General features: G+C 39.8%; 1 long non-coding RNA gene across 1 annotated transcript; it reads right to left on the bottom strand.

The window, feature by feature from the left end:
• Nucleotides 1-645: 645 nt before the first annotated feature.
• On the bottom strand, nt 646-17,920 carry LOC132346309 (uncharacterized). The gene is made up of 3 exons (XR_009496096.1): nt 17,622-17,920; nt 1,455-1,571; nt 646-858 (listed from the first exon to the last, which is right to left on the bottom strand). It is a non-coding gene; the product is annotated as an uncharacterized lncRNA (long non-coding RNA).
• Nucleotides 17,921-22,035: the final 4,115 nt, after the last annotated feature.

Here is a 22,035-nt window from a genome sequence, read left to right as displayed (position 1 = left end):
GAATCTTAGAAAACTTTATAGACCTCATAATGTTGGTAAAAAGAAGGAAGGAGGAAGAATGCATTTGAAGACCAGCTTAAAAGTGTAAACTTTCACCAAGATTTATGTAAGCTACGTTCTATTTTTCAGGGCATACTCTTGAGAGTATTCACCTGATTCCACCCATTCATGGCACCTCTAAAATCTCATTTGATTCAGTGACTTCTGTCCTGTAAGTCCAATGACCAGCATACTGACCTCAGTTCTAGGGGGAACACCTTCTTGAACCTTCCTTAGCCTAACAACTTTGAACATCTGGTTGATCAAGGGAACACAGTATCCTGTATGTCGTCAACATTGTAGTAATTTTTGTTGTCGTTCAGTCACCAAGTTGAGTCTGACTACAACCCCATGGATCGCAGCATGCCAGTCTTCCCTGTCCTTCACTATGTCCTGGAGTTTGCTCAACTTATGTCCCTTGTGGTGCCATCCAACCATCTCATCCTCTGTGGCCCCCTTCTCCTCCTGCCCTCAATCTTTCCCAGCATCAGGGTCTTTTCTAGTGAGTTGGCTCTTTGCATTAGGTAGCCAAAGTATTGGAATTTCAGCTTCAGCATTGTAGTAAGTATGTAGACTCTGTATTTCCAGTACAGTTGTTGAGGGAATTTATTAGCATTTGCTTATTCACTGAGAGGGAGTACATATTTTCATACTATCCAATTCACCTTCACAGAAGAGTGGACTTAAATCAAGAAATTCTGGGAATCTTTGCCACATTCTCTTCTAGGGAGATATGCTAATCACAGGCATGATCATGCCCTGTTGTAAAAGTTTAGTCAGTTTCTTGATTTCCTCACCATTCACGTGGCTTTCTTGCTCCTAAAAATTTCCAAGAAAAAGAAACCATAAAAATGGAATCATAGAAAAAGAATAAGCTGGTAGGACAGTATTTGTTCTATCACAGAGTACAGAAGTACTTTCTAGGCACAAATGCAAAGGGAGAAACCATAAAAATACTGACTTGTTCTAGAACAGAGCTTCACAGCTTCAGCATTGTTCACAATTTGGGCTACATAATTCTTTGTTGTGGGAGGGGGAGCATTGTGGGGTGTTTGGCAGCATCCCTGGCCTCTACTGACTAGATGCTAGCAATACCCTTTAGTCAGGACAGCCAACAATGTTGCCTGATGTTCTCTAGAGGTTAAAGTCACCCCTGGTTGGGAACCACTGTTATAGATGATTGTTTGGGATGCAAGGCAAAAAAGAGCCCTCTCCTAGTCAAGTCATGGGGGCTTTCCATGTGCATTCACAAGGTCTCAGCTTTGAAATGTGAAATTTCAGGGAACCAGCAGGTTAAGGGGCTGACTCTGGTCTTTCTCTCTCTCTCTTTCTCTGGTAGGATTTGGGGAGTTTCTTTCAGGGCAGCACTGCTTCTGTTCTCACACCCACTTGCCCTCTGTTCTGTCTCTACTCACGTGGCCTCCTTTTGTTTCTTTCATTTCTGATCCCATCTCCCTTCTACTTGCATATTCCTTTAGCTTGTCAGCTCTTCCTGTGGAATCTGTGCCTTTCAGATTCTGCTCTGCCGCTGTCTGTGTGTGAGAGAAATTTAGCTCCACTGATAACCACGTCTCTGCTGTGATGTCAGACTGTGTTACAGTTCGAAGCATTATGGGAAGCTGTTCTTGGGTCAGGTGCATATGCCTCACCAACAGCTGTCACCAGGAAGGAAGGGTTACTTGGTATAAAGTATGGGTGCTAAGCAACAGGAGCCGTGAACTACTGACTCACTCAGAAGGCTTTGGTGTGGACAGGTAGGTGCTGATTGAGATCTCTAAAGAGGAAGTTTAAAAATTCCGTCTATCAAAAAAAAAATCCAAGGAGTTTACCTGCATGAGATAAGCTGGGTAGAAAATTTAATATGTAACACCTGTGCATGCGTGCTCAGTGATGTTGACTCTTTGTGACACCAAGGACTGTAATCTGCCAGGCTCCACTGTCCACGGAATTTTCCAGGCAAGAATACTGGAATAGGTTGCCATTTCCTCCTCCAGGGGATCTTCCCAAACCAGGAATCAAACCTGAGTCTCCTGTCTCTCTTGCATTGCAGGCAGATTCTTTTACTGCTGAGACATTGGGGAAGCCTCTTATGTAACACAGGACTACTATTAAAAAAAATGACTTTATGAATCAGTATGTAAAGGACATGTGCAAAGGGCAGGAACATGTGGAAAGCAATCAAAAAACTAGAACTATCAAGGCCACAAATATTTGAGAAAATACACAAAGTATAAAAGAAGTGTAAATTATGACAAAGTAAATACAAAGTTTAGCCTTTCAAATTAGTCAAAAATTTAAAATGATAATCTTTTACCCTAATGGTGAAACAGCAAAATTGTCATTCTGGCGCCAAAAGAAAAATTGCTGATGTTTATGAAAATCAGTTCGGTAAGTTTTTAGATATACTCTGATAAGATAAATGAAAGCATCAAAAATGTTCATACCTTTTAAGTCAGTGTTTTCCTTTGTGGAATTAGCCCTAAATAAATATTTAGAGATGCGAGTAAAGATTATATACAGGGGTGAAATGTTCATCAGAGCATGCTTTATTTTAACAACATATTGGAATTAACTTAAATATCCAAAGGGGATTGATTAATGCTGTTTTCAAAACCTATTTAGTGATATGAGAAATGCTCAGAATATTATGTTTCATGAAATGAAAGAGTTGCAAAGCTATTTCAAGTGTCATTCAAATTTTGCATGTATTTGTAGAGATATGTACATTGAATTAAAATTGGGAAGCATTTCAATTACTTAACAGTGGTTATTTATAATTGGTAAGATGATTGGTTGTACCTTTTTGTAACTCTTCTGTGTCTTCTAATTTTGTGTAGTAAGAGCCCCATTACCTATATAGTCAAAAAATTATTATGGTTAAAAAATTCAGTTTGCTAATGGTAAGCTTTTTTTTTTTTTTAATCTTTGAGGTATAATTAAGGTTCACAATATTGTGTTTCAGGTGTTCAGCAAAGTGATTCAGTTACACACAGACACACATATATATTTCATGTTATTTTCCACTATACGTATTCAGTTCAGTTCAGTTCAGTTGCTCAGTCGTGAACACGACTCTTTGCGACCCCATGCATGCCAGGCCTCCCTGTCCATCACCAGCTCCCGGAGTTCACCCAAACCCATGTCCATTGAGTCAGCGATGCCATCCAACCATCTCATCCTCTGTCGTCCCCTTCTCCTCCTACCCTCAATCTTATAAACTATAATACCCCAAAACTATAGGTGGTAAAAGATATTGAACATAGTTCCCTGTGCTATGGGCTTCCCTGGTGGCTCAAATGGTGAAGCATCTGCCTACAATGAAGAAGACCTGGGTTCAATCCCTGGATTGGGAAGATCTCCTGGAGAAGGAAATGGCAACCCACTCCAGTATTCTTGCCTGGAAAATCCCATGGATGGAGGAGCCTGGTAGGCTGTAGTCCATGGGGTCGCAAAGAGTAGGACACGACTGAGCGACTTCACTTTCTTTCCCTGTGCTATCCAGTAAATTCTTGTTGCTTACCTGTTTTATGTATAGTAGTTTGTTAATCCTATGCTCCTAATTTATGTCTTCCCCACTCCCTTTCCCTTTTGGTATCATAAGTTTTCTTTTCTACGTCTATGAGTCTGTTTCTATTTTGTATATAGGCTCATTTATATGATTTAAAAATTTTATATAAAAGTGATATCACATAGTGTGCCTCTCTGTCTGAATTACTTCACTAAGTATGATATCCTTTAAGTCCGCCCATGTTGCTGCAAGTGGCAATATTTCTTTCTATTTTTTATGGTTGAGGAATATTCCATTGTCCTAATGGTAAGATTTAAGTTGGGATATAGGCTGTACTCTAAAGGGTCCTCCCAAAGTGAGAATATAAAACTACAGTCTATTTTTTTTTTTTTTTAAAAGCAAAACTACAGTCTAGGGTACAGCCTTTCAGATTGTGAAATCCACTTTTTCATCTCACTACATGTAGACAAATTTAATGTAGACAGACTCACATTAACTAAGTTTGTAGACACTGAGGTCTAAAAATACAATTCCAATGAATTAAGTTGCAATAGGATATAGAACTATGGAGAAAACTAGATGTTTGTGCCCTCTGGCTAATTTATTTTCTTTCTGTAGCTCACTGTGTGGGAAACCAGATTATAAACATAATATTGTCTTGTGAGCAGGGGATCAGAAGTGGGAGTGTTAATTATAACATTTTAATGTTCCATTGCATCAATTTTTAATTGCATGAGACTCTTGGTCTGCAGTGGGCATAAATATGCCACCAAGGCCAGATAAGTTGAGTCCTCTTTTGTGGACTGAGATTGCACAGGTGTTGCCAAAGTTTGTCTTGTTCTTGATCACCTCTGTCTTTAATTATGTGCAGTGTTTCTGATGAAATTGACATTGGCACATACATCTGCACTCATTTTAAAGTAGGTTCAGGTTTCAATTTGTCTTTAATAAAGGATATAGAACTTAACTGAAGGGAGGGACCGCAGAATGGGAGTATACACTCTGGGTCTCGACCCAACTTCCCAAGACCTAAGAGCCCCTGGTGGGAGGGTACACGGCTCACAGTGATGCTGTCCACATAAGGTGGGACTTGCCAAATCTCAGATGCTTGATTTTGTGTTTCAGTGCTGTCCCCTTTATATCTGAGGCTTATACATCAACAGTCTTTATATGCATGGTGGGTATGCAGGTTCTTTACCATCTTAGCCACCTGGGAAGCCCATATGTATAACACATACTTTTATGTCTTACTGTTTTTTATATATAACTTTGAAGGGCTGGTTTACAAATGTAGGGCTCTTCTGGTTCTTTACCTAGACTCATTTGCTACAATCCAGATCAGTCTTCCTGGGAAGATGAAGCAGGTGTCCTGGCCTCAGCTTTTAGTGCTACAGCTCTGAAATTCCCCTTATCAGGTCAATAAACGTTATGAAATAGGATGAGAAATTAATGACTCAGGTTTGCCTTAGCCTTCCTCTTCCCCACTCCACTCAAGAGGTTTTTGGGATGGTCCAATCAGTTCATACCCTCCCCTGTCCTGTGAATGGGGTCCTGAGTCCATAGTCAAGTTCTTTGGGGCTTTATTATGCAAAACTTGGAGAAAAGAGAGAGGGAGAAAGAACAGGAGGTACAGGACTCCAGGTCTAGGGGTGGAGTTTTGTAAAGAATTTGGAGAGAAAAGGGGAGAAAGGTTCTGATGTGAAGGGAGCAGAACAGAGAAATAAGCTTCCTTTATGGTACTCAAGGGGCTTCCCAGGTGGCGCTAGTGGTAAAGAATCTGTCTGCCAATGCAGGAGACGCAAGAGACACAGGTTCAATCCCTGGTCAGGAAGATCGCCTCGAGTAGGAGGTGGCAACCTGATCCGGTATTCTTGCCTGGGAAATCGCATGGACAGAGGAGGCTGGCATGCTACAGCCCATGGGGTTGCAAAGAGTCAGACACACCTAAGCACACACAAATATAAACATGTGGTACTCAGGAAATGCAAATAAAACATTTAGCTTTTTCTGAAATTGCTTTTTTTTCCTGCTGATTATATTTCTCTAGAGATGATACTGTTTTGAGAACTAGACCATATGAATCACTGTTTATTTCTATTAATTTCTGATTAATATATGTGCACATGGTAAACATTTATATGGGACAAAATGAAAATTAAGCCTCCCTCCCATCTCTGACCATGAATTGCCCAGTGCTTTATCTCATGCAACTGCATTGTCGCATGCATCGTGGGCTACAGTCCACGAGGTCGCAAAGAGTTGGACACGACTGAGCAACTTCACTTTCAGTTTCACTTTATCTCATGCGACTGCATTGTCAGTGTGCCTACCTCTGTAGTTTGAGATAGTCTATACATAGAGAAGGCAGTGGCACCCCACTCCAGTACTCTTGTCTGGAAAATCTCATGGATGGAGGAGCCTGGTGGGCTGCCGTCCATGGGGTCACTAAGAATCAGACACGACTGAGCGACTTCACTTTCACTTTTCACTTTCATGCATTGGGTAAGGAGATGGCAACCCACTCCAGTGTTCTTGCCTGGAGAATCCCAGGGACGGCAGGGCCTGGTGGGCTGCCGTCTATGGGGTCGCACAGGGTTGGACACGACTGAAATGACTTAGCAGGAGCAGCAGCAGCGTACGTAGAGAAGCATATGTATATAAGTAGCTTCTTGATTTAAAAAAGTAGAGCATTGTACTCATTGTTCAGAATTTTGCTTTTTAAATTTAAAAGCATATCTAAAAGTGTTCCATGTTAACACACGTGTATGTCTCTATACCTGTATCTACTTCATTTAAAAAATATCAGTCACGTCTTTATAAGCATTGCAGTTGAAGGAATGAAAAAGTGCTATATCAGTGTTATTGTAAGTGGTAACTATGGTTCCATGAAGTGTCTTACTAGAGATTTCTGCCAGGTGATCCCAGCTGGCTCACTTGCTCTTCTCGGGTTCTCACCATTTTTCTGCTCATTGTAGGCAAACATGGTCCAGTGGGCAGGCAAATGTAGCAAGAGGAGTGAGGTATGCTCAGTTCAGCAGGAGGCAGCGGTTAGATTACAGAAATGAAATGTGAGAAAGAAGGACTTCCACTGTCCTACAGGGCTTCACTGCTTTCAAGTTTGGTTGATTTTTATCCAAATCTTGCTTTAGGGCTCTCTCAGATCCAGACTGCCTGGCCCAGAGAGCCTGGCTCACACACAACTATTCACCTTCAGGAAGCTTACAGCTTCATATAGTACATTTTGTATATTAGCTCAGTCACCCTCAGAATAGCAATTTTACTTTCATGTACCCTACCTTGGATTTGTTCATATACTATTAACATAATGGAAAGCTGAAAAAGATATTTTTCATATTCTCCCAGGTAAGGTGAAAATGGTTTTCTCAAGTATGTCTAAATAACCATGGAGACAAAACTCACTTATCACTGTTCCCAGTCTCCTCACTGGACACTACCCTTTATATAGCTGCTGTTCCAACTTTAAGCCTATGAGATCCACAGAACAAAAACCTGCAGTGTTTCTTTTAATATCTGCACTAGGACTCAGGCATTTTTTTTTCAATTATAGTTGGAGGAAAAAAGAAAATTACAAGACCAGAGAGATGAAACAGATTTCCCATAAGACACTTTTATTTATTTATTCAGGCTTTTCTCATCACTTTTCCTAGCCTAGATCTCCCTCCTTCCCGCCACTTCAGTTGAGAAAGTAATTATAGACAACAGCAAAGAGCATATAAACACTTCCAAAGCCAATTCCTGTTATATATGAGCCTTTAGGAAGTAAAGTGCTTTGCAGCAGTTTTAAAAATCTCTGAACCTGTCTGGGATGTCAGGACTAAGGATTTGATCCATAAAAATTTCCTAAACAGCTCCATGGAAATTGTAACCATATGTTTACAACTTTAAAATGCATATCTGAATTGAGATAAACCTGGCAGTCAATGCATATGCCATTGATGCAAATAAAGCATTTTCTCACAAATACAATTTACTTAAATGAGGAAGCAAGTTAGATATGGTGAGGTCCCAATGTTTCATTTTAGTGAATTGCTTCAAAGTGATGCTCTTATTTTAAAACTTGCATCTCCTTCTGCACTAGGTTCCATGGGTAGTCTGTCCCAGTAACTGTTATCGCTAGAAAAACTTTCCCTCTTTGTGTTTGATTGTGCTGATTCTTCTGATTACAAGGAGATGGATATTTTTGGACACCTACAGTCAGAGAATAGTCAAGGCTTTTATTCATCTTTTGTTTCCTATCAAATAACATGTCACATTATCTTCAGATATTATCTCCTCTGTCAGATAATGCCTTGTACAACAAGTTCCTCTGAACTCAGAATGTGGTTCAAGCACATTGGGGATTTCAAGCTGGCTGGTATATTGGTGTTCACACTGGGGGTTTTGTTTGCAGACCATGGTGGGGACCTATCCCCTGTCAAATATCTATTCCATCTGAAGGTGGAGGAACATTGTGACCTCGTTTATTATCTTCCTTAGGCCTGTCATACATCCAGTCATAACTTTCCTTTGCCTAATGTAGGATACCAAGGGATAAGTTTTCTATTTTTTTTTAAAGTCAATTCTACCCATTCCTATAACCATCAAGAGAGCAGAATTTCTGGTCAAAATACATTTACTTAAATTTTTTTAAAAAATATTTTATTTTCTTGGAGTAGATATATATAGATATAGATCTGGATGTTGTTATATATATATTTTGTATCTCCATAGATTTTGAAGATGAACCTTGGCAGTGCTGTGCCTAAGGACAGGAGTCCTACCCACTTCTGTGAAAAGGAAATATCATTATAAGATGGGGTCAAGGATCAGAGACACCATTTGGAGAAATGTCCCATGTCTCTCCTCATACCCAGATGAATTCTTTGAAATTACACCCGGTTATGGTAGGAAGCAAGAAAGTGTTCAGAGATGAAATGAACCAAATATACCATTCTGATTCACAGAAACTTGTTTGCTGGGTGTAGGAAAGTGGGTGTTATTAATATAGGGTATTAATAGAAACTTTGAGGGGCAGATCAGATCAGGAGATGATTGACATTGAAAGGATGATTTAATACTCACGGTGCATGGGAAGAAGGGGCATACCATACCAGGGAGGCCACATGGGAAGCACAGGGGTTGGTCAGGAGGCAGAGGAAGAGGGGGAAGCTGTGGGTGAGAGCCTTTCTTGTGGTTTTCATGAAGAGACAGATGAGGCAAGGTAAATGAGCTTCAGATTGGCTAGCTGAATACTTTCAGTGCTCTGGGGGTATAGGGCTGTCCCTTGTTCTCTAGAATCTGGCCATAGGCTAATTAAATTTCATCTGGCAGGTGGATAGTGGTCTGGAATGTGAGAGCCCGATCGAGGAGGTGGTTGGGGGTATGAGCTTTGTATTGCATGGTTTGTATTTGAAAAGCATGCTTTTGGGAGGAGGAGGACTCCTGAGGAAAGGGTTGATAAGGGTAGCAGGAAGCCAAGGCAAGGTGACTTGTGTTGTCTAGCACAAAGTGTGTCTGACATATACATGTAGGGCAGATGGTGAAGTTGTCAAGTTTATAGACACTAGAACAGGGTTAAAACAAATTGTTTAGAGTGCAGAATCCAGAATCAGACTGCCTGAATGCGAATCCTGGCTCACCCTTGGCTTCCCATGACATATTGGCCTTATGGTTTTGAGTACATTTCATAACTCATTTAATCTTTATATTAGTCCAGTCATTATATATAGTCTGTGCTCTGTCGAGTCTGACTCTTGGACTGTAGCCCGCCACGCTCCTCTGTTCATAGAACTTTCCAGGCAAGAACACTGGAATGAGTTGTCATTTCCTTCTCTGTATGTAGTCCAAGCAGGTACTATGAGCCCTATTTTGCATATGGGATAACTGAGGCTCAGAGAGAGTGACATATGAAAATGCTTACAAGAGCTCCTGGCACCTGCTGTGCTGTGTGAAGTCACTTCAGTCATGTCCGACTCTTTGTGATCCTATGGACTGTAGCCCGGCAGACTCCTCTGTCCATGGGGTTCTTCGGGCAAAGAATACCGAAGTGGGTTGCCATGTCTTCCTCCAGGGGATCTTCCCAACCCAGTGATTGAACCTGTGTCTCCTGCATTGCAGGTGGATGCCAGATAAGTATTTGCTAGTATTATTGTTGGTGTTTGTTGTTGGTATTTCTGGGGATTTAAGCAAGTTGTGATTAACCTTCTCATATACATCTGATGGGCAAAGTTAGTGTTACTGAGATTTGGAAGATTGGACTCACTGAGGCAAAGTAATATATATATATTTAGTGTATGTATGGGTGTGTGTGTGTTTTTTTTATTGTTCAATCGCTCAGTCATGTCTGACTCTTTGTGACCGAATGGACTGCAACACACCAGGCTTCCCTGTTCATAACCAACTCCCAGAGCTTGCTCAAACTCATGTTCATTGAGTTGGTGATGCCATCCAATTATCTTGCTATCTGTCATCTCCTTCTCCTGCCTTCAGTCTTTCCCAGCATCAGGGTTTTTTCCTAATGAGTTGGCTTTTTGCATCAGGCAGCCAAAGTATTAGAGCCTTCAGCTTCCTCATCAGTCCTTCCAATGACGTGTGTGATATATATATGCATATGTGTGTGCTAAGTTGCTTCAGTTGTGTCCAGCTCTTTGTGACTTCATGGACTGTGGCCTGCCTGGCAAGAATATTGGAGTGGGTTGCCGTGCCTCCTCCAGGGGATGACCCTGGGATGGAACCTGCATCTCTTATGTCTCCTGCATTCATAGGTGGGTTCTTTACCACTAGCACCACCTGGAAAGTCTATCAGTATAAATGAATAAATATTTTTGACATGAGGTGTCCTGCTAGACAACAAAGAACCACCAGACCTCTCTCTGGGGCAAATAAATGACATGGTGGATGGAACCATCTGAAACCACCCATGTGCAGAAAATGGCTGATTCACTGGCTTCCTCATGCCATGATGCTAATTCACTGAGTGAAGCTCTTCTGAGAGGCTCTTCTGTGTGGCCTTGGCCTGTACTTCCTTCTACGTTGTTCACCCTCCACAGGCAAGTCTTAACTAAAGAACGATATAGTCTCAAGTCAGACTTCTAGAGTACAACAGTCTGCTCAAACATGGTCATGAGATATAACGAGTGGAATAGGCAGGCATCCATGATGATGTGATAGACAAGCCATGCACTGAGAAGAGCATGCATCAAGCAGGAGCATAATCTAAGAATTTGGGACATGAATCTTAGTTCTGAATGCTGACCTAGCCTATCCTTGGCCTTTGTTCTTCCTGGCTCCCCAGGAAATCTTGGAAGCGTTTCTACTCAGGTCCCAAGTTCTGAAATGCTTCTTGATTCAGCTGAGATTCAGAATCTTTCTGAACAGCAACTTTCATTAACTTAATAACTGTTTCCTTCTCCAGCTATCCTTTTTGTTACCAGTGTTTTTTTGGGGGATGAAGGATGCTTTTATGTTTCCAGACATATTGTTTGCTCATCTAACCAAGCATACTTGCATTATAGCCCACGATGTGGCACTTTAATGTTATTCATTTGGATTGTTGAGTGTGATGGAAGGAGGAAATGGGTGTGAGGGTAGTCTTTTCAGCAGAAAAAACTGCAGCAATTGGGAAAACTTGCATCCCTGTGTTTAAACAGTATAGGCTAAATCCTCCTCTGCGCAAATGTGCAGATAACAGTGTGAGGGACCCTGTGGGGACTGCTCAGAGATAACAATGTTTCCCAGATCTGATTACAAAGAATTCTAGACAATGAATAATCAGCACAATAGATACTGTTTCCAGCAACTGCTACGTGGTAATCACTCTTCCTGATGAAAGTACCAGATTGTTCTGCAAACCAGTGAACTGAGCTCTATGGAAACAGAACATACATTTATTCTGGAGAAATGCAAGTTTAGAGCAGTCAGAAAACCCCCAGTTTCATTCCCTTCATAGCAATGTTTTAAACAAGGGTCTTCCCCGCAACTCTTGGGCTTCCCTGGTGGCTCAGAGGTAAAGAATCTGCCTGCCAGTGTAAGAGACATAGGTTTGATCCCTGGGTCAGGAAGATCCCCTGGAGAAGGAAATGGCAACCCACTCCAGTATTCTTGCCTGGAGAAACCCATGGACAGAGGAGCCTGGTAGGCTATAGTCCATGGGGTCGCAAAAGAGCCGTACATGACTGAGTGACTAAGCAACAATAAACAATGACGCTATTCTTAGTTCCGGGGAGAAGTCCTTCAACCTAGTTCTTCAGAAGCCATGAAAAGAAACAGTGAGCCAAAAACAGCACCAACACCCTTTCTTGAAGGAGAACAGAAATTGATCTTTGTATCTAGCATATGAATTTACTCTTGAGATACAAAGGCCAGTAATTCTGGGACTTAATGTGTAAAGATTCCTTAGGACATAGAAAGGATGCCTTCTTGTCCTGCTGAAATAGAAACATTTGAAACCCCTTACTCAGGATTTCAGACAAAACCTCCTAAGATTCACAAATATGGGTTGGAGTCCAAGTTCTCCTCTACCTGGGTGGGTGGACTTCAGTAAATTATTGAATTTCTCTGGAGGTACAACTCCTTCATCAGTATCCATTTAACTTAAAAACATAAATCATAGGTTTATGGTAAAAAAATCAGAAATGTCAAGGAACAGAAAGAAAGAAATAAAAGGTTTTTATTTTTTAAAATTAGTGTTTTTGCTTTTTTTGGATAAATATCCAGGGATGGAATTGCTGGACAGTATGGTTAGGTCTATTTTTAAATTTTCGAGCAATCTCTACTGTTTTCCATAGTGGCTGTACCAATTTACATTCCCACCAAGAGTATGCTGGCTCTGCCTTTTCACCATATCCTCGCCAACATTTGTCATGTATTGTCTTTTTTATAATAGTCATTCTAGCAGGAGTGTAGTGATATTCACTGTGGTTTTGATTTGCACTTCCCTGTTGAGTAATGATGTTGAGTATCTTTTAATGTGTCTGTTGGCCTGTTGGCCATCTGTATGTCTTATTTGGAAAAATATCTAATTAGTTTCTCTGCTCATTTTTTCCATCCAGTTTTATTGAGATATTATAATTAAGGTATAGCACTGTATAAGTTTAAGGTGTCGTACATATTGATTTAACTTACATACATCATTAAATGGTTATAATATGTTTAGTGAACATTCATCATCTCATATACAGAATAAAAGAAAAAGAAAAAAAATTCTTGCTTGTGATGAGAACTCTTAGGATTTACTTTCTTAACAACTTTCATGTATAACATATAACAATGTTAATTATATTTATTATGCTATATCTTCTATCCCTAGTACATATTTATCTTTTAACTGGAAGTTTGTACCTTTTAACTGCCTTCATCCAATTCCTCTCCCCCTCACTCCCTGCCTCTGGTAACCACAGATCTGATCTCTTTTTTAACACATTTGTTTGTTTGCTTTTGAAGTGTAATTGTCCTACAGTAGTGTGTTAGTTTCTAGTGCACAGCATAGTGATTCAGTGTTGCTATACTCTCAGTCGGTAAAGAATCTGCTTGCAATGCAGGAGACCCGGGTTCGATTCCTGGGTCAGGAAGATCCCCTGGAGAAGGAAATGGCAACCCACTCCAGTATTCTTGCCTGGAGAATCCCATGGACAGAGGAGCCTGGTGGGCTACAGTCCATGAGGTTGCAAGAGTTGGACACGACATAGTGACTAAACCACCACCATACATTTCAAAATGATCACTCCAATGAGTCTAGTTTCTATCTATAATACAAAGAGCTTATGTTATCATTGCCTATATTCCCCATACTGTACATGTCATGCCTGTGACTCGCTGCTTTTGTAACTGGAAGTGTGTGCTTCTTCATCTCCCTCACCTGTTTTTCTCATACTTCCACCTCCCTCTGCCTGTTTTTCAATTGAATTGTTTGCTTTTTTCTCGACGAGTTGTAGGAGTTCTTTATATATTTTGGATATTAACTCCCTGTTGAACATATCATTTGCAAATATCTTCTCTCACAGATACAGAGAACAAACTAGTGGTTACAGGAAGGGGATGAGGTGAAATATGTGAAGGAGATTATGAGGGACAAACTACTAGTTATAAAATAAATAAGTCACAGAGAGGTACAGCATAGGGAATATAGTCAATTTTTTCAATGATTTTGTGTTATATGTAATCTATAAAAATATCAAATCACTATATTGTTTACATGAAACTAACATAAGTCAACAATATTTCAATAAAAGGGTAATATTTTTTTGAGGAATATTTGGAAAATACACAAAAGTATGGAGAAGAAAGTGACATAAGGTCATTTATTTGTGCAATTATATTGCACTTACAGTTACTTTTTAAGTGAAAAATACTTATAATAAGAAATTCAGATAGTATGATAACGGGTGGGATTCCCTGGCGGCTCAGAGGGTAAAGAGTGCCTGTAACACAGGAGACCTGAGTTCGATCCCTGGGTTTGGAAAATCCCCTGGAGAAGAAAATGGCAACACACCCCAGTATTCTTGCCTGAAAAAATAAGAAGTAAGTTCTTTACCACCATCTACTGTCAGCCTTCCTCCTTGGGCGTGAACACTGTCAAAAAGATAGTGTGTGCGTCCTGTTATGTGATTGCGTGTATTTTCCTATTGAAAAATAGACAAATTTAATGCCTTCATATTATTTCTTTGTGTGGATGATGACAAATTTCTTCCAGCATTATCTAATTAGTGGATATTTAGGTTGTTTCTAAGATTTATTATAGCATATTGTTAAAATATATGATGGCCAAATCCTAAGGTCTTTGCAAATCTCAATTCTGTAACTACCTCCAAGTTGAGAACCAAAGCGCAAAAAAGGGTTTGCTTTACATTTTTGTAATCTCATAATGATGGTTTTTCACTTGAAAGGGAAAAAGCTCATATATTGTCCTGGGATTGTGGTCATTGAACAACATAAAGAATTGGCAAGTGATCTGCATTTCCCCCTCCATTCAAAAGAAAATATTCCACCACATTTTTCATTCAAACTTCTCAAATCATCCATTCTATAAATTTACTAAGGAACCAGGCTGTCCTTGGTAGCCTGCAGTTTCATATTTGAAACTGGGACTGAAATGGAAAATTACAGCAGTTGCTCTTCAGATTACTATTATTATCTCTGTAAGCTGTCCACAGACCATTCAGCCAGCATTGGATCTTGTCTCCATCTTTATTTGAACTCGTAAAATGTGACATTATAAATCCAGAAATTAAACAGCATTGCTAATACAGAACTATTTCTGGAGGTGGTGAATGAATGCTAATTATCATCTTTAAAATAATCCCCTAGATGCCAAACATTTTCTGAAATAGCTCTGTTATAATAAATACATCAGCAGATCATCCTTTTATGGGCGTGACTTATGTGTGGACACATTTCTGATGGTGTGATATAATGCAGAGAATAGGAAAAGTCATTTTCTACTCTTCCTGGAACCTTCCTGGTCACCAGAGAGGACTCAGGTAGTCCTGGTGAATGTGGAATGCCTTGTATCTTTAGTATTTTATTACAGATAAAAAGTGGATCATGGCTTATTAACTTTATTTCACTAAGACTTCCAAGGTTCTAATCTGAACAGAGGCTTTTACTTATGTATTAGGCTTTTCTTGGGCACAGATGGAATTGGGATTTCCCACATGACTCCATTTGAAGCTACAGGAAGGTGCTCAACTCTGTTTTTCCCATCTCTTTGAACTCCTAAAATTCTACAGTTAGGAACACATTTCTTGGATACAGAATTATCTACATAGGTGTCTTCTTCTAAATTAGATTTACCATGTAGGATGAAAGTTAAAATACAGATCTGCATCTTGGGATACAGCTGTCTAGGTGAGAGAGAACTGCATGGGAGTGTGACACTAACCTGCTGGACAGTGAAATCAGTATAAATAAGTTTACAAAGCTTAGATAATTGATTGGCTATTATTCTTAACCTTGATTCTATTGCTTTGAGGATTCCAAGGTAGAATGAAGCTTCAATGGCAAGGAACTTTTCCAGTAATAATTTATGCTGTGGTTTTGAAGGGAGAAAATTCAGGATGGTTTTTGGTTATGCAAGGCCTAAATCCTCTGACAATGGTTGAATAGCCCATTAAAAAAAATAAGATATAAAATATGGCAGCAGGATTTTTATGCCATTTCTGGGTACAAGAGGGAATAATTTAGATGTGGAAATAATGAAATTTCTGGTACAATTTTATGACTTATGGGAACAATCAAACATTTCCCAGAAGTGAAAACTCTCCTGGAAAATCCTTGGCTAACAAAGTATGCTGGATAAGCTGGGTCCATGGCATTAAAGAAGTGCTTATGCACTTCTAAAGAAGGATGTGCATGTGTGCTCACTCATCTGGCTCTCTGTGAACCCAGGACTGTAGCCTGCCAGGCTGCCTGTCCATGGAATTCTCCAGGCAAGAATACTGGAGTGGGTAGCCATTTGCTCCTTCAGGGGATCTTCCCGATGCAGGGATTGAACTTGTGTCTCCTAAACTGCAGGCAGATTCTTCATTGCTAAACCACCAGGAAAGCCAGAGGATGTGATTGAGGAGGAAGAAAGGAACTTTCAGAAGATGTGACAGTGTGAGGGAAGCTCAGGCTTGAGTAGGAAATACTTATGTTGAGACACTTCCCGGTGTAGCTCCTAAAGTGAATCCTCATAAGTTAGTTTCTGTCTCTGTATGGGCAAAGTTCTCATTTTTCAGGCTGCAAAGGCAGGCGTCTCCTCCAGACTGACCTTGGCCTTTAAAAGAATGCAAATGACTTTACTGTGGTTAAACATGGGAAAGATCCACTGTCTGAGAAAACCAAACCAGAGCTGGAGGGGCAGGAGAGGTTGTTGAAAACAGTTGTTTTCTCATTAATCCAACATTCATTCTGTGTCATGAGGAGAAGGGGGTGACAGAGGAAGAAATGTTTGGATGGCATCATTGACTCAATGGACATGAATTTGAGCAAACTCTGGGAGATAGTGAAGGACAGGGAAGCCTGGGGTCTGCAGTCCATGGAGTTTCAAAGAGCCCAACATGACTGAGCTGCTGAACAAACAAAAAACAACATTCATTGGGTCATTTAGAAACTGAAAACTTTTGGACTACTCAAACCTTTCTTTGACTCTACTAGTCTGGTGAAGAATTGCCCTCCTACACACTGCACTTTGCCAATCACGCAGGGGTGCCACTTTAGTGTAGGGCAGGGCCAAAAGGATCCTAGGCACCAAATGTTGAAAACATTCACTGGGAGTCATCAAACCTCCTTCCTACAAGGTTCGTGGCTCTCATAGCCCATCGTAGTCTCTGTGCATTGTTACCTGCTTTTGCCCTTTTCCCACTGATAACTTGAGCTGGCACTATTTGTTGGCAGTCTTTGTTCCAACTGCTTAGCTTTGTCCCAACCATTCTGGGGCCATGTACATAGCTGATGCTGTATAAGTGAGTGCTTAGGGAGTGGAAGCAAGTCTAAGGTTCACCTGGCTGTGTCCAGTCTTTGGCCTCAAAGTTCTCAGAGAACTCCCATTGACTTCTGCTTGGTCTTTCACCATCACTATCAGGGAATTGGTACCCTTTTCTCTCACATGTCATGTAACTCTGAGTAAAAAATGAATGGTAATCTCATTCTTTTATGATTATGGACCTCTTGGGATTTTTTTCTTCTTTTTCATATTCTTTCTCATTTTGATTTATTACAGGTTATTGAATATACATTCTTGTGTTGTACAGTAGCACCTTGTTGTTTATCTGTTTTATAGGTGAGGTGAAGTCGCTCAGTCGTGTCTGATCCTTTGCGATCCCATGGGCTGTTCCTCCATCCATGGGATTTTCCAGGCAAGAGTACTGGAGTGGATTGCCATTTCCTTCTCCAGGGGATATTCACAACCCAGAGATCAAACCTGGGTCTCCCGCATTGTAGGCAGAAGCTTTACCATCTGAGCCACCAGGGAAGTCAAGTTTTATATGTAGTATATGTATATATGTAGTAGTTTGTACCTGCTAATCTCAGACTTCTAATTTATCCCTCTGGCCACCGCCACCAATGCTTTGGGATTTTGACTTAAAGAACTTACCTTAGAAGTGATGGATGTTGATATAGAGACTTTTCCCTCTTCCATCTCTTCCTGGGGAGAAAACACCAGATATTGGTCCCTTTCAAGAAAAGAAGGGGAAAAGTAACACAGCCTTCTGCATAGGGGTGTGATGCAGTGGTGCCAGCTCTTGATTTTACTTATGATGCCTCTAATTTCTGAAATATCTTCTACCCTCTATCAGAGAAAAATCTCACCCCCCACATCACTGAAATTAGTTCCTACTGCTCCTTTATGACACGTGGTCTCCTATATCCCCATGTTCCATTCCCCAATTTCTTCTGTCCACTTTTGAAGGTCACTCCTGGAGCTAATAGCACATAGGTCTCAGAATGGTCTAAAATTCCTGTGGTATTCTTCAGTTCAGAGTAGTAATAGGGGAGCTTATAAAACTGTCATAACTTGGCTCTGCTGGTTCCAGGCTCACATGGCATTGTGGAATCCTTTCTATCTCCTCCTAAGTCATAAGACCTCTCCTTTAGGCTTGTCTGAATCTCAGGCCTATCCTCAGTGCCAGATCGATGTCTTTATCACTTTTTCAGGGTCAAAATTATAGATTGTGACTTTACTCAAGTATGATGCGAAGACAGGATTTCCATAGAGTAAACAACCACTTGGGAAAGAGATAATGGAATAAGAGGGTGAAAATATACCTCTGTTGAAGTGGAAAGATGAGGAAGAACAATAAAGAAATATAAATAAAAGAAAGCAAATTGGCCTATTTTACCACCTTTTGAAAGTTGGCTTTTCTTAATTAGTAGTTTCAAGCTACAAGCTAATTTGGACTCACACTACCTCGGTCCAAACTTCAGCTCTGCTATGTGACTTTGGACAAGACTTAACCTCCGTGATTTCAAGTTTTGCATCTACAAAATGAGGATAATGGTAGCATCTACTTTTTTGGGTGGTCGTGAGCACAGTATGCTAGTTCATCAGGACAGTAATTCCTAGCTCAAGTTCTCCAATGCAGGGGGACAAATCAGCAAAGAAACACTGGGTTGGATCAAGAAGTTTGGGGATCAGAAGGCTGAAGTTCTACTGTAAAAAGAAGTACATGGTACAAAGTCCACCTATTTGCCAAAGCCATGGTGGAGGTCTAATGGAAGTGAAAACTATAAGATGCTGTTCAAACCTTAGTGGGAATCCTTAGATTACCTGCTCTGTTGATGGAGGGACCAGAGTATTTGTATGAGAGTCTGTGCACATGCATCTCTGCTCCTGCAGAAAAGGCATTAACCTTAAGCACATGGGTATTACTGCTATTACTATTAATTTGAATCTTTAAGAAAAAGAATTTGCAAAAGTCATATGAATTGCAGTAAAATGATTATATGTACTTTCACTTCCCTGTAGCAGCCACTGCCAGCTTAGTGTTAGTCTGGATAGTCCAAGTAACAGATACCAACCTGGGATGAGATGTATAAAAGACTTAAAAGGAAAACATTGGTGAGGGACAGTGAGGAAGGAGTTGGAGGAGGTAAGTAGAGAGCCATTGGATTGCTGTGCAGGTCTGGGCCCTGTCTTAGTTCTAAGGAAGGAAGCAAGTTCTTAGTTCTAAGTAAGTTTAACCAGGCAAATGGGGGACCTTTGAGATGATCTCTTGTCAGGAGTCCTGCATCTCCCAGAGAAGAGTCTGCCTTGGTATCTCTGCTGCTTTTAGTCACTGGCTGGAATCTGCTTCAGGAGAATGTGGCTTTGGTGTTAACACAGTGATGGATTTCAGAGCACAAAAGCCAGGGGCCATTGGTCAACTGTGCTCCCTGCAGTAGAAGATCTAAGAGGTACATTGTCAAGGTGCATAGTTTTTCAAACTTTTTTAAAAAGGCCTTTGTAATCTTATATATTACCCACACATATATCTGTATGAATATGCATGCATACATATCTGCATAAACATTTATGGTTTCATAAATAGGGCCATGTTCTACATTTTGTTTTATTGTACAAGTTGCATTTTTCATTAACTAATAGTTTGCTATGAATATCATATCAGTACATATGTATTTTCTGCATTTTTTTTAAAAAGACTGAATAGAATTTCATTGTTTGGGTGTATTTACTTTTATTCAACTAATCACAATCGATTAACATTTGTAGTCTTTCTAGTTTTTCACAACTATAAGCAAGGCCATAAAACTCACTCTTACATGCATATCTTTATCTACATGTGTAACTTTTTAAATAAGGTAAATTCCCATCATTGAAACTGTTGAGTCAAAGGGCATGAAATGTAAGCTTGATAGATTCTGCCACAATGGTTTTGATTTTGCTTCTGTGAGTAGTATATGACAGTGCACTTTCCTTTACTGTTATACCAACCTGGGTATGGTCATTCTTTTCAATTGTGCCAATTTTATGTATGAAAAATGAACATATAGGCTTTAAATAAGTCAGTTTAAAAGTGGGGGGTTTCTAATATCCATGCTTCCTGAGGCTTTCTGTTGTTGGATCTCTGGTGGGACCACCCTCTATTGAGTGCCTGGGATTTGGCTTATGTGGGCTTGGATATTGAACTCAGAAGCAGAGAAGCAAACCGTATATGGTCTCTTGTACCAAATCTCAATCATAAACTGTGAAAAGGTGTCAGAAATGACACCATTAGAGACTTGTTCCCTTTTAAGTCCGAGAAATTTTCAAAACCTGGAGACTTCTATTAAAGTGAAAATACTCTCTTTGACCCTCAGATATAATCCAGCATCTAAGGTTTACAGATACGGAAATGAAATTCCTGGAGGGTGCTTCGACCAGGGTCACAGAACTAGCTAATAACAGAATTTAGACTAAAACCAGATTTTCTGACTTCCAGTCTACTACCCTACACTGTGAGAATACAAATAACAGTTATTTTATCATAATTATAGCTAGAAATGCTGGTGTTAGCAAACTCCATGAAAATAAAGGTACTTAAGTAAAATAGAAAAAATGAAAGCTAAAGGCAGTGAATGTTCAATATTTGAAGAAGGACATTTTATATATTCATGTCACTGTGTAGCACATATTGAATCGAATGCTGTGGCTACAATAATTAAAAGATAAAAAATGTTTAACTATCGTGTTTTAAGGAAAATGCTTGTGATGCTTTCATATTCTGACAAGTAATCTTTATGTGTAGTTACTATGCACATATAAATACATATTAATAGAAACTTTAGTAGCATAGATAGTTTAAGCAGTTGTCGAAAACATTCATAATTTCCAGTTTAACCTAATAACATGGAATCTAAACAAGTCATTTTAAATAGACAGTGCTTCTCCCCGTGATTCCTTAGAGCTGGCTGACAACATTCCTTTAATCATATCACATTTGTACTCTGTGATAATTTATATTTATCTGGAAATTTTAATTCTAAGGGAATTAGAGCCTGGATAACTTTTTTAAACTAGTCTTAGACTTTGAACCAAGAAGACAAGATCAGTTCTGGTTAGGAAGGACTGAAGATCCTAATTAGAGATGGAAATTCTGGCCTCTCATTTCTGCTCTCATAGGAATGTATTAATTTTAACCCTTTTGCGTGAGTAGTGACTCTACTTTTCTTGGCTATATTTTTTCTTTGAATCCATTCTGCATTATCCTGAATGAGACTTGTCTTTTGTTAGGATCTATCTTTTATCAGGCCCCCATCTTTCAACTTTTATGTATTTAACATCTCATCAGTTTTGAGCCCTGAGACGCACTGTTTTTTTTTTTTTTTCCCTAACCTTTTTATCGTAAACTAAAACATAGATGATAAAAGTCATGTAAAGCAAACTTGTGGCTTAGTGAGTTATTATGAGACAAGCATTCTTTTTCTTTACTTTTCTGCTTTGCCTTAATTCTTAGTTGGCTGTGGGATCTTAGATCCCTGACCAGGGATTGAACCTGATTCACAGCAGTGAATGCTGGACTACCAGGGAATTCCCAAGACAAGTATTCTTATATCTATCACTCAGACTTGGAAACAGAACTTTGCCACCCAATCCAGAAGCTTCTCCATGTGCCTGTTACAGTTTCTGTTTTCTTACCCTCTGAAGTAAATACTTCCTGGGGTTTTATAGTAGTCTCTTCTCACATCCCTAAACAGTGTATTTTAGTCTTGCCCATTATTTTTTAAAAAATTCTCTTTTAACCTACAGCATCCTTCCATCCTTTATTTTCCTTGTAATTTATCTGTTGAAGAACCTGAGACATTTGACCAGAATTACCCACCACTACTACCCATTACTGTAGCATTACCCTTAGCCTGGATTTTGCTGATTGTATCTTTATGGTACAGTTCACCTGGCTCCTCTGTCCTTTGAATTTCCTGCAAGTCGGTAGCTAATGCAAAGTATTTTTCAGATTTATGATCAGTCCCTTTAGAAGATGGTAGATGGTTGTGTGGTCTTTCATCAGGAAGCACATAGTCTGTTCATCTTT

This window comes from Bos taurus, chromosome 10 (genome assembly GCF_002263795.3).
Source record: "Bos taurus isolate L1 Dominette 01449 registration number 42190680 breed Hereford chromosome 10, ARS-UCD2.0, whole genome shotgun sequence".
Taxonomy (NCBI): domain Eukaryota; kingdom Metazoa; phylum Chordata; class Mammalia; order Artiodactyla; family Bovidae; genus Bos; species Bos taurus.
This window is presented reverse-complemented; position numbering and strand designations above follow the sequence as displayed.